This window comes from Kogia breviceps, chromosome 5 (assembly GCF_026419965.1).
Source record: "Kogia breviceps isolate mKogBre1 chromosome 5, mKogBre1 haplotype 1, whole genome shotgun sequence".
NCBI lineage: Eukaryota > Metazoa > Chordata > Mammalia > Artiodactyla > Physeteridae > Kogia > Kogia breviceps.
In genome coordinates this window covers 134514873-134525189 of record NC_081314.1, presented here as the reverse complement: position 1 = coordinate 134525189, position 10317 = coordinate 134514873, and the positions used below count along the sequence as shown (strand labels likewise).

Here is a 10317-nt window from a genome sequence, read left to right as displayed (position 1 = left end):
TTTATGACAAATGCACAGCTAACATCATACTCAACAATGAAAAGCTGAAAGCTTTTTATCCAAAGTCAAGAACAAAACACACATGCCCACTCTCACCAGTTCTATTTAACATAGTATTGGAAGTCTTAGTCACAGCAATCAGACTAGAAAAAGAAGTAAAAGGCATCCAAATTGGAAGGGAAGAAGTAAAACTATCACTATTTACAGATGACATGATACTATATGTAGAAAACCCTAAAATTTACACCAAAGGACTATTAGAACTAATAAATGAATTCAGTAAAGTTTTAGGATACAAGATTAATAAATAGAAAGCTATTGCTTTTCTATACACTAATAATGAACAATCATAAAGAGAAAGCAAGAAACAATCCCATTTAAAATCACACCAAAAAGAATAAAATACCTGGGAATAAATGTACCAAGGAGATGGAAGACCTTAACTCTGAAAACTATAAAACATTGATGAAGGAAATTGAAGATGATCCAAAGAAATGGAAAAATAGCCATATTCATTTATTGGAAGAATTGATATTGTTAGTGTCCACACTAACCAAAGCAATCTACAAAAATAACACAATACCTATCAAAATACCCATGACATTTTTCACAGAACTAGGACAAATAATCCTAAAATATATATGGAAACACAAAAGACCCTGAATTGCCAAAGCAATCTTGAGAAAAAAGAACACAACTGGAGGTATCATGATCCTTGACTTCAGACTATACTACAAAGCTACAGTAATCAAAACAGCATGTTACTGTCACAAAAACAGACACATAGATCAATGGAACAGAATAGAGATCCCAGAAATAAAAGTATGCTCATATTGTCAATTAATCTGCGGCAAAAGAGACAATAACATAAAATAGAGAAAAGACAGACTCTTCAAGGAATGGTGCTGAGAAAACCAGACAAATACATGTAAAAGAATGAAATTAGAACATTTCCTCACACCATATACAAAAATAGACTCAAAATGGTTTAAAGACCTAAATATAAGACCTGAAACCATAAAATTCCTAGAAGACAACATAGGCAGAACATTTTTTGACATAAATCATAGCAATATTTTTTTGGACCTCTCTCCTAAGGCAAAGGAAACAAAAGCGAAAATAAATAAATTGGACCTAATTAAACTTAAAAGTTCTTGCACAGAAAAGGAAACCATCAACAAAACGAAAAAACAGCCTACTAAATGGGAGAAAATACTTGCAAATGATATTACCAAGAAGAGGTTAATATCAAAAATATATAAATAGCTCATACAACTCAATATCAAAAAAAAAAAAACAAAAAACAACCTGATTTTAAAATGGACAGAACCTGGAGGCCACCACCGCCATTGCTGTGTGGTCGAAGCACCAGCCTGCACCATGATCTACTGCCAGCAGGAAGGGAAGATTGAATCATATTTGTCACCAAAGAAGATGATGAAACTCCAAGCAAATTTGAGCTGGTAGCCAATGACCCCAATGACCTGTACGAGGAGAAGAGACTGATCCTGCCAAATGGAGACATCAACTGGAACTGACCATGCCTTGGGTGGATGGCCAGTGGTCCGTGTGGGAAACTTTTCAAGGTGGCCTTTTCCTGCTTCCTCTACAGCATGGAGGATGTCAAGATGTCAGACTGTGTAGACCAGTTCCGGGCCATGCAAGGGTGCGTGCAGAAGTACCCGGACCTCTATTTTGAGAAGGAGGAGGAGAAGCCAGGGGATCGTTTAGAGGAAACAGCTGCCTCTGAGGCCACTGCAACCATAGAAGAGGAGGGGTCCAGGTAATGATGGCTCTGGGGTGCTGGGCTCCAGCCTTCTTCAGAGCAATATGAACCTCTCTGAGAAAGTGTCTTTCCTTCTGTCTTTCTGTGCGCTGAAATGTACAAAATAACTTATTGTGCTGATCGGGGTCTTGGCCCCTTGACATATACACTGAAAACTGGGGTTGTGTGTATGTGTGTCTCACATGGACATATCAGCAAATGTAGCTGCTGCTTTTGAATTCTTTTCTCAGATTGTCCTGAATTTTGCCACTTTGAAATAATATGCTGAACAATCTCAGCAACCAAAAATCATTATCTGGGAGTGTCTCTTGTGAGTAAGTTGATTTATTTTGATTCATTGTATCCCTTTTAGTAGATTTTACACCCAGTTGGAAAGTGAAACAGAAACAAAACATCTTTCTTTAAAAATGTTGGAGTGGGACTATTTCTTGTAGAAGAGGAGGGATGATCAGACCTTGAGTATCTGAGGAAGCACTATGCTTCATTTCTGATACATTTTGGTTTCCAGTTCTGCATTGAGCTCCAGGTTTTCTAGTTTGGAAAGCAGAGCTTTGGACCCTCTGAGTGACTCCCTTTGTAAGTGAAGAGAAAGGCTGGTTTTTGCTCTTCTTGTTATTCCAAAAGCCCTGGTTGGGGGCCTGTGTTCACACTGGCTCTGTCTCAGCCTGTTCAGATGCAATGTTCTTGAAAGGTGGGGACCTAATCATTACCAAAGTAGCACTGAGAGAGGAAACTGTGTCAATTAAAAGGAAAACATAATTTTTACCTGAAAAAAAAAATGGACAGAACCATAAATAGACATTTTTCCCAGGAAGATATACAAATGGCCAACAAGCACATGAAAAGATGCTCAACATGGTTAATCATCAGGGGAATAAAAATCAAAACCACAATGAGATATCACCTCACACTGCCAGAATGGCTATCATCAAAAAGAACACAAAAAACAAATGTTGGCAAGAATGTGGAAAAAGGGAACTCACATACATTGTTGGTGAGAATGTAAATTGGTGCAGCCATTGTGGAAAACAGTATGGAGGTTTCTCAAAAAACTAAAAACAGACCTACCATATGACGCAGCAATTCCACTCCTGGGTATATATCCAAAAAACAAAAACAAAAACAAAAACTGAAAACACTAATTCAAAAAGATACATGCACCCCAATGTTCATAGCAGCGTTATTTACAATTGCCAAGATGTGGAAGTAACCTAAGTGTCCATTGACAGAGGAATGGATTAAGAAGATGTGGTACACATAAACAATGGAATACTACTCAGCCATAAAAAAGAATAAAATTTTGCCATGTGCAATAATATGGATGAGTTGGAGGGTATTATGCTAAATGAAATTAGTCAGATAAAGACAAATACTGTATGATATCACTTATAAGTGGAAAGTAAAAAATGAACTATTGATATAACAAAAAAGAAGCAGACTCACAGATGCAGGGAACAAACTAGTGGTTACCAGTGAGGAGAAGGAAGGACTATATAAGGGTATGGGATTAAGAGGTACAAACTACTATGTATAAAATAAGCTACAAGGATATATTGTACAATACATGAAGTATAGCCAATACTTTATAATAACTATAAATGAAGTATAACCTTTAAAATTGTGAATCATTATATTATACACCTATAACATATAATATTGCACATCAACTATACTTTAATTAAATAAATAAAAATATATGTGTATATATATATTGCTTGGCTCATTATTCTGAAATTAGATTAAGGTACAGAATCAAGCATTTATCTTGTCTCTCCTTTATAAACTGTTTTTCATATTAACCAGATAAAGAAGTCCAACTAATTCAGAAAGAACGATTGACTTAGAAAAATGTCATTTTGCAAACCCAGTGAAATAATGGATCTATACAATAATCATCAACGGCTGCTAAGACCATTAGGAAAATGTTGACACCTAAATCCCACTGATCAATCTTAACGTCACTAAAAGTGGGACAAACAGGTAATACATCCCTCTTGATGTGACACAATAGCAAGTACCCACACTGCCTGTGAAATGTTCTTGCCTCCCCCAGCATAATTAAGCCTAAATTTCATGTTTTAGACTCAGCTACAAGTTAACAAGAAATATGGGTCTGTAGAAACAAGTTAAACAATACCACAGAGATATAACCAAAACAGCCCAGGATGTAGGAAATCAACAGGAAAAATGACTCATCTCTTCAATAAATAAATGTCTTGGTAAAAAAAAAAAAAAGGAGAGGAAACTGTTAAATGATAATAGAGATATAAGAGATAAATCAACCAAATTCTATAAAGGACCTTGTTTGGGTCCTGATTGAACAAATAGGACAATTAACAAATTTTGAGACAATTGAAGAAATTTGAACATGGATTGGAATAATATTTCAAATAATAATTTTGTTAGGTGTGATAATACTCTTGTGGTTATATTGTTCTAAAGCCTTTATCTGTTAGAAATGAGGTATTTATAAGTAAAATTACTGTGGCCCAAGAGTGCAGACTGGTTAAACACAATTGGCAAAATATTGATAATTATTGTGGCTGGGTGATAGTACCATCACGATATGCTTCCCTCTAATTCTGGATATGTTTGAAATTTTCCGTAATAAAATATTTTAAACAAAGTTGAAATGAAAAAGACAATGTGCCATTAAAATCTGAACGTTGAGACCTGAGGCTTATAAAGTCCTTTCAGAACCTGAAATCACTTGCAATTTTATACTACGCAAGAATGATCCAAATAGCAATGTGTATTGTTATTCTGCTGAACTAACATTTGCCTGTTTTCCGTGTCTTTATAAGAATTCATAATAACTGGAGCCATCCAGCAATCTGTGAAGAGCTTCTTGTCTTTACCATTTGGGAGAGAATAAACAGATTACTAGACTCGCTAAATCATCCATACACACGCCCATCTTTAAGCAGGTGAATGACTATGATGATGGGATTAAGCTTCACAACCAATTACACCATCTGACTCAGATTTCTTGAGACAAAACAGAAGAATAAGGAAACATCAGTAGTGTCTGTGTGCAGTCAAATGTACAAATATTTAGCTACTCCACCACCCCACAGAGTTTTAATATGTATTCTGAGAGCATAAACTGCAGATACCAATATTGTATGTGTGTCTGAGACATGACAATTTAGCAGCCCCTCTGGTGCTTAAACCGTTTAGGAGTTTCATTCCAATGAAATCCAAATGGGAGAAGCATCCAGCGGTCAGGAATACATCAGGCTTTCTCTTTCTCAATTCCCCTCTCACACCTTGGGACCTGGGCTCATTCCAGAACACTCCACAGCTTTCTCACAATGATCTACACCTGCAAGCTTTCCTATGTCCATACTCTGCCCTGGTCAAACGGTACCCCTACTACCACCTCCACCACCACCAGTGCCACCACCTCTGACACACACATACACACACACACACACACACACACAGAGCCGAATTCTTACTTCTTGCACATGGTATCATAGCAGTAGATCTCAACGTGTGGTCCTGAGACAGGAAATGGCAGCATCGCCTGGGAACCAGTTAAACATGCAGGTTCTTGGGGCCCATCCCAGACCTATGGACTCAGAAGCTCTAGGGTGGGGACTAGTACTCCAAGTTTTAACAAGCCCTCCAGGTGACCCCTGTGCACAGGAAAGTTTGTGAAAAGTAGAGGAGTGTCATGCCCACAAACGAAGGGTAAATTTGGGGGAACACTGCAGGTTCTTCTAATTCTTAAAAACCTGAGTGAGTACAAGACATTCTCATTTTACACAAGGAGGAGAGTGAATAATTAAGAAATCAAAAGACAGGCAGTCCATGTGAATTCATTACAGAAAACATGGAGGTGGAGTGAGATAATACAAAACAAGTGTTAACAAATGACTGTTATTGTTTCAGCACATCTTCCAAATTGAGGTGAATTTAACATCGGTTTAACATTGGTTGAGTCAATTTGTCAACAAGTGCTAATTGAACACATTTGATGTCCTTTTCTTCAAAGCACACCAACCACTGGAGACACCCAGAAAGAGAGTACTTGGGGAATTCTCTGAAGGATTTAAGATTTAAATCATAATATGAGTAATGTGTATGTATACAACTGATACTACAGTTAATTTTAAAGGGGTTACTAGAAAGTGAAAAAATTACAAGGGTATTCTCTCCTCTGCCTCTGTCTAGAGTATAGAAGAAAAATCTATATTTTTAAAGGAACAAACATAAGGGAAACAATGTCCAAAGACTGAATTTCTACTCTGCATCTCAGTTTAAATGTGAAATATATTGTTGCTAAACTTGGACTCAAAATCAGGTATGCCTCTTACTGAGCTCTGTTTACTGGGTTCTGAAAAGAAGCCAGCTCATGGAATCCAGTTCTTTGGAAAATCTCCAGGGAAAGAATTTCTAGAATGAGGATTCTGAAGTACGAATATGTGGGTTATGTTTCTAATTTCCCAGAATACATGTGATTTCTCATAATTAAAATGCCCAGGATTTTTCTTCTACTTTGATTTTTATTAGGTTATAAAACATTATTCATGTTAAAAAGAATTATTTTCAGTTTTAAGCTATCACCATATTTCAAACTCTTTTCAATTTCTCTTAATTGTGGTGAGACTGTATTTATAAATGTAGTACAGTCCCCCAGATGATAATATTTCAAATACTCTCTGCCTTCTTTTTAATTAATAAACCCAAAAGTCATCTTTTGCAGAAATAACTGCCTTAAGCTTCAAAAAAATTTTCAGCTTAAAAGTAACAAAGTTCAACATTTTATGGTCGGCTGTTTTGTTACAAATTTATGTGGTAGTAGGAAAAATCAGAAAATTGAACCCAAGAGATTCAAAAGATGCTAAAGGGAACATTCTCCTCCCTCCACCCCGCCCACCTTAAACTTTTACGGAATACAAAAAATTCTTATTTTCCCTCTCTACTGTAACTTACTTAAATTTTACTGAAGGCCTTTATTATTATTATATCTAAATAGTTAGAATTGACTTTGTTTCTGTGGAAATAAACAAAGACCAACCAAATGGGAAAAATCAAAGGCTATTTATTCAGAACCCGGATAAGAAATGAGTCAGCCACTGTCACTTGCATCTTTGCCAAGATGCAAAGTCAGGCAGAGGAGTAGGAAAGCTTGATTGTACAAAAAAGGGAGGCTTCACATGTACCCTGATTGGAGGCTGTGGGCTTGGGGAAGCTGGAGGAGAGATAACTCATAGCAAGGTATCTTATGTGATTGGTTAGGGGTGCATATTTGTTTTTCTCTAGTTGGTCCTAAGTTGGAAGTGGGGACAAAAATTTGGGAAGCTGTCAGCTTTTAATCAAATCCTGCCCATTTGGGGCCGGCTGTTATGGAAGTTACTGTTTAGCTTCTTAGAATGTTATTAGAGATAGTAGTCTGAATTCTAACAAGTCTGACTTATGGCAGGCTGGCTTCCTGGACTATTTATTGTCAATGAAAGGGTTGGTTTCCTTGGCAGGTTGCTGTAGGTTGTGGGTCAGAGTTCTATTTTTATACAGGGTCTGGCCATTGTCTGTTTCTATGTTTAGTCTCTCATTTCCAAGTCAATTATAGTTTAATGAGTAGCTGCAATATTGATGTAGCTCAGATCCAGAATGGGGTGCCCACCTCTGTGGAAATTTAGGCCCAGCAACCAGAGGAGTTCCCACATGTAGGAGGGCCTATCCAAGCAATGACAATCTTAGATCTTTTAAGAGACAAATTGGAGTGAATAGCCCCTGGACAGAGACGGGACCACAAAGAAAGGTTTGAAAAGAGTGTAGCACAGGCAGATGCTTTCCAGGAAGCAACAGTAAGATAAATCAACAAAGCCAGAGATCTTACTATATTTTTTTATACTGCACAGTTTTCATTATTTTATTTTTTTAATTACTTTTTATTGGAGTATAGTTGATTTACAATGCTGTGTTAGCTTCTGCTGTACAGCAAAGTGAATCAGTTATACATATACATATACGTCTTCCCCTCTTTCCAAAGAGCTGAGGCAGAAGTACAATGTTTGATTCATGCCCATCCAAAAGGATGAAGTTCAAGTTGTGCGAGGGCGCTACAAAGGGCAGCAAATTGGCAAAGTAGTCCAGGCTTCCAGGAAGAAATATGTCATCTACACCATACAGGTGCAGCAGGAGAAGGCTGATGGCACAACTGAGCGTGCGAGTGTTCACCCCAGAAAGGAGGTTATCACTAACCTAAACTGGGCAAAGACCAACAAAAGATCCTTGAGCGTAAAGTCAAATCTTGCCAAGTAGGAAAGGAAAAGGGCAAAAATAAGGAAGAAACAATTGAGAAGATGCAGAAATAATCTTTTAGATAACTTTCATTAAAAACTGTTAAAATGAAAAAAATTTTAAATTAAAAATATAGTAAGGCATTTTAAAAAACAAAACAAAGCAAACAAACAAACAAAAAACAAAGCCAGCAAGCTCTAAGACATGAGACGATAGCAGACTGAAAATGGGAGCGTGTGTGCCTAGATCAGAAACAGTGCCTAGTGCGTACCTAGGCTCAGAAACAGATTTCAGAACCACTCAGCACACCCAACAAAACTAATCTACCAGCAACATGGCCCAGAGGCCTGCCTGTTTGGGACCCCTGTCCAATCTGATATTCAGCCTGTATGCACTGGTTTGACCCTACCAGTTGGTCAGTTCCCCATTCCATCATGGTGCCCAAGACAACTGGCCATTAAATATGTATTTTGAATATGAGCCCCACTTGAAAGTGCGAGCGTCAGGAGGTACCCCCAACTAGTGGTTACGAAGAATAAACGATTTCAGATGTAGTTTTGCAGCTATGCTGTTTCCTTTCAGTTCAAGTGCTGGGTAACGTGTCTCAAGCTTGATCTGAGCTGGGAAGGCATGAAAACCTGAAAGAAGAAATCAAAGAAAAGTACCCCTGATGAGAAGAGGGTACTCTTCTCTTCATGACTGAGGGCCATGAGGAAGCTATGAAATCACACATCTGTGTCAACTGCACAGGTTGGAGGGCAAAACACTGGGGTCTGTGGCCAAGGAAGGGAACATATCAACATTGCAATTGAAGCCACTGCAGGAGCTTCAGAAATGGGACCCCAGGACAGAGCAGAGAATAAAGAGGATAAAGAAAGGCATTAATTTTTTTTAACATCTTTATTGGAGTATAATTGCTTTACAATGGTGTGTTAGTTTCTGCTGTATAACAAAGTGAATCAGCTATACATATACATATATCCCCATATCCCCTCCCTCTTGCGTCTCCCTCCCACCCTCCCTACCCCACCCTTCTAGGTGGTCACAAAACACCGAGCTGATCTCCCTGTGCTATGCGGCTGCTTCCCACTAGCCATCCATTTTACATTTGGTAGTGTATATATATCCATGCCACTCTCTCACGTTGTCCCAGCTTACCCTGCCTCCCGCCCTGTGTCCTCAAGTCCATTCTCTACATCTGCCTCTGTAAGCAAGGGCATTAATTCTGATCGTTTCAGGAAGAGAACTTCCACCCCCACTGATAATGTGAGTTACCCCCTTGACTCGGCCAAGATGTCATGGTGATGGACATTCCAGGGGTATTTCTGGGTGTGTGGTCAGAGCAGAGACACCGTCCTTACCACTTCATATGTTAATTTGCCCCTGGCACCCTTCCAGGGTAACATCTGCTTTAGGTTAAAAAAAGAGGGGTGGACATTTAATGTACCTTTTTTACCATTTGCATTTTTCACAATAGTTAAGCCTATTTCTATGATGGTAAATTAACAGATGCTATTTGGGGAAAAAATATCTAAAATTCACATATGACATACCATAAGTATGGTAAATTGTTTACTAAAATGACTAAATAATATAAAGGCAGAGTTTTTTTAATACAGCAGTTATTAGTTATCTTATTAGTTATCTATTTTATACATATTAGTGTATATATGTCAATCCCAGTCTCCCAATTCATCCCAAGTGCCCCCTTCCCCTCCTTGGTAACCATAAGTTTGTGCTCTACATCTGTGACTCTGCTTCTGCTTTGCCAGTAAGGTCATCTGTACCATTTTTCTAGATTCCACATATAAGCGATATTATACAATATTTGTTCTTCTCTTTCTGACTTACTTCACTCTGTATGACAGACTCTAGGTCCATCCACGCCTCTACAAATGGTACTACTTTGTTCCTCTTTATGGCTGAGTAATATTCCATTGTAAAAAAATGTGGAACGCTTCACGAATTTTTGGGTCATCCTTGCGCAGGGGCCATGCTAATCCTCTGCGGCGTCCCAATTTTAGTATATGTGCTGCCGAAGCAAGCACCCAACTTAACTCTTTAAAGTATGGATAGGGTAGATGATGTGGATCTCTCGTCCCACGTGCAGTGGGGTGTCAATGATACTAATTCTGTTGTCTCAAAATTGGCGACCAAGACCTGGAGCAGAAAGCAAAGACACATCAAGCACCTCCCATTCTAAGAAGAGCTGCCAACAGCTGGAGGCATGAACCCCTCCAGGACGTTTTAATAGACCAGACTTAACCAACTGTACTGCT

General features: G+C 38.2%; 1 non-coding gene and 1 pseudogene across 1 annotated transcript; one reads left to right on the top strand and one right to left on the bottom strand.

Moving 5' to 3' along the window:
• The first annotated feature begins 1380 nt into the window (after nt 1-1380).
• On the top strand, nt 1381-1787 carry LOC131757719 (mitochondrial intermembrane space import and assembly protein 40 pseudogene; annotated as a pseudogene).
• An 8194-nt stretch (nt 1788-9981) lies between these two features.
• Nucleotides 9982-10086, bottom strand: LOC131757930 (U6 spliceosomal RNA). The gene has a single exon (XR_009336074.1). It is a non-coding gene; the product is annotated as a U6 spliceosomal RNA (small nuclear RNA).
• Nucleotides 10087-10317: the final 231 nt, after the last annotated feature.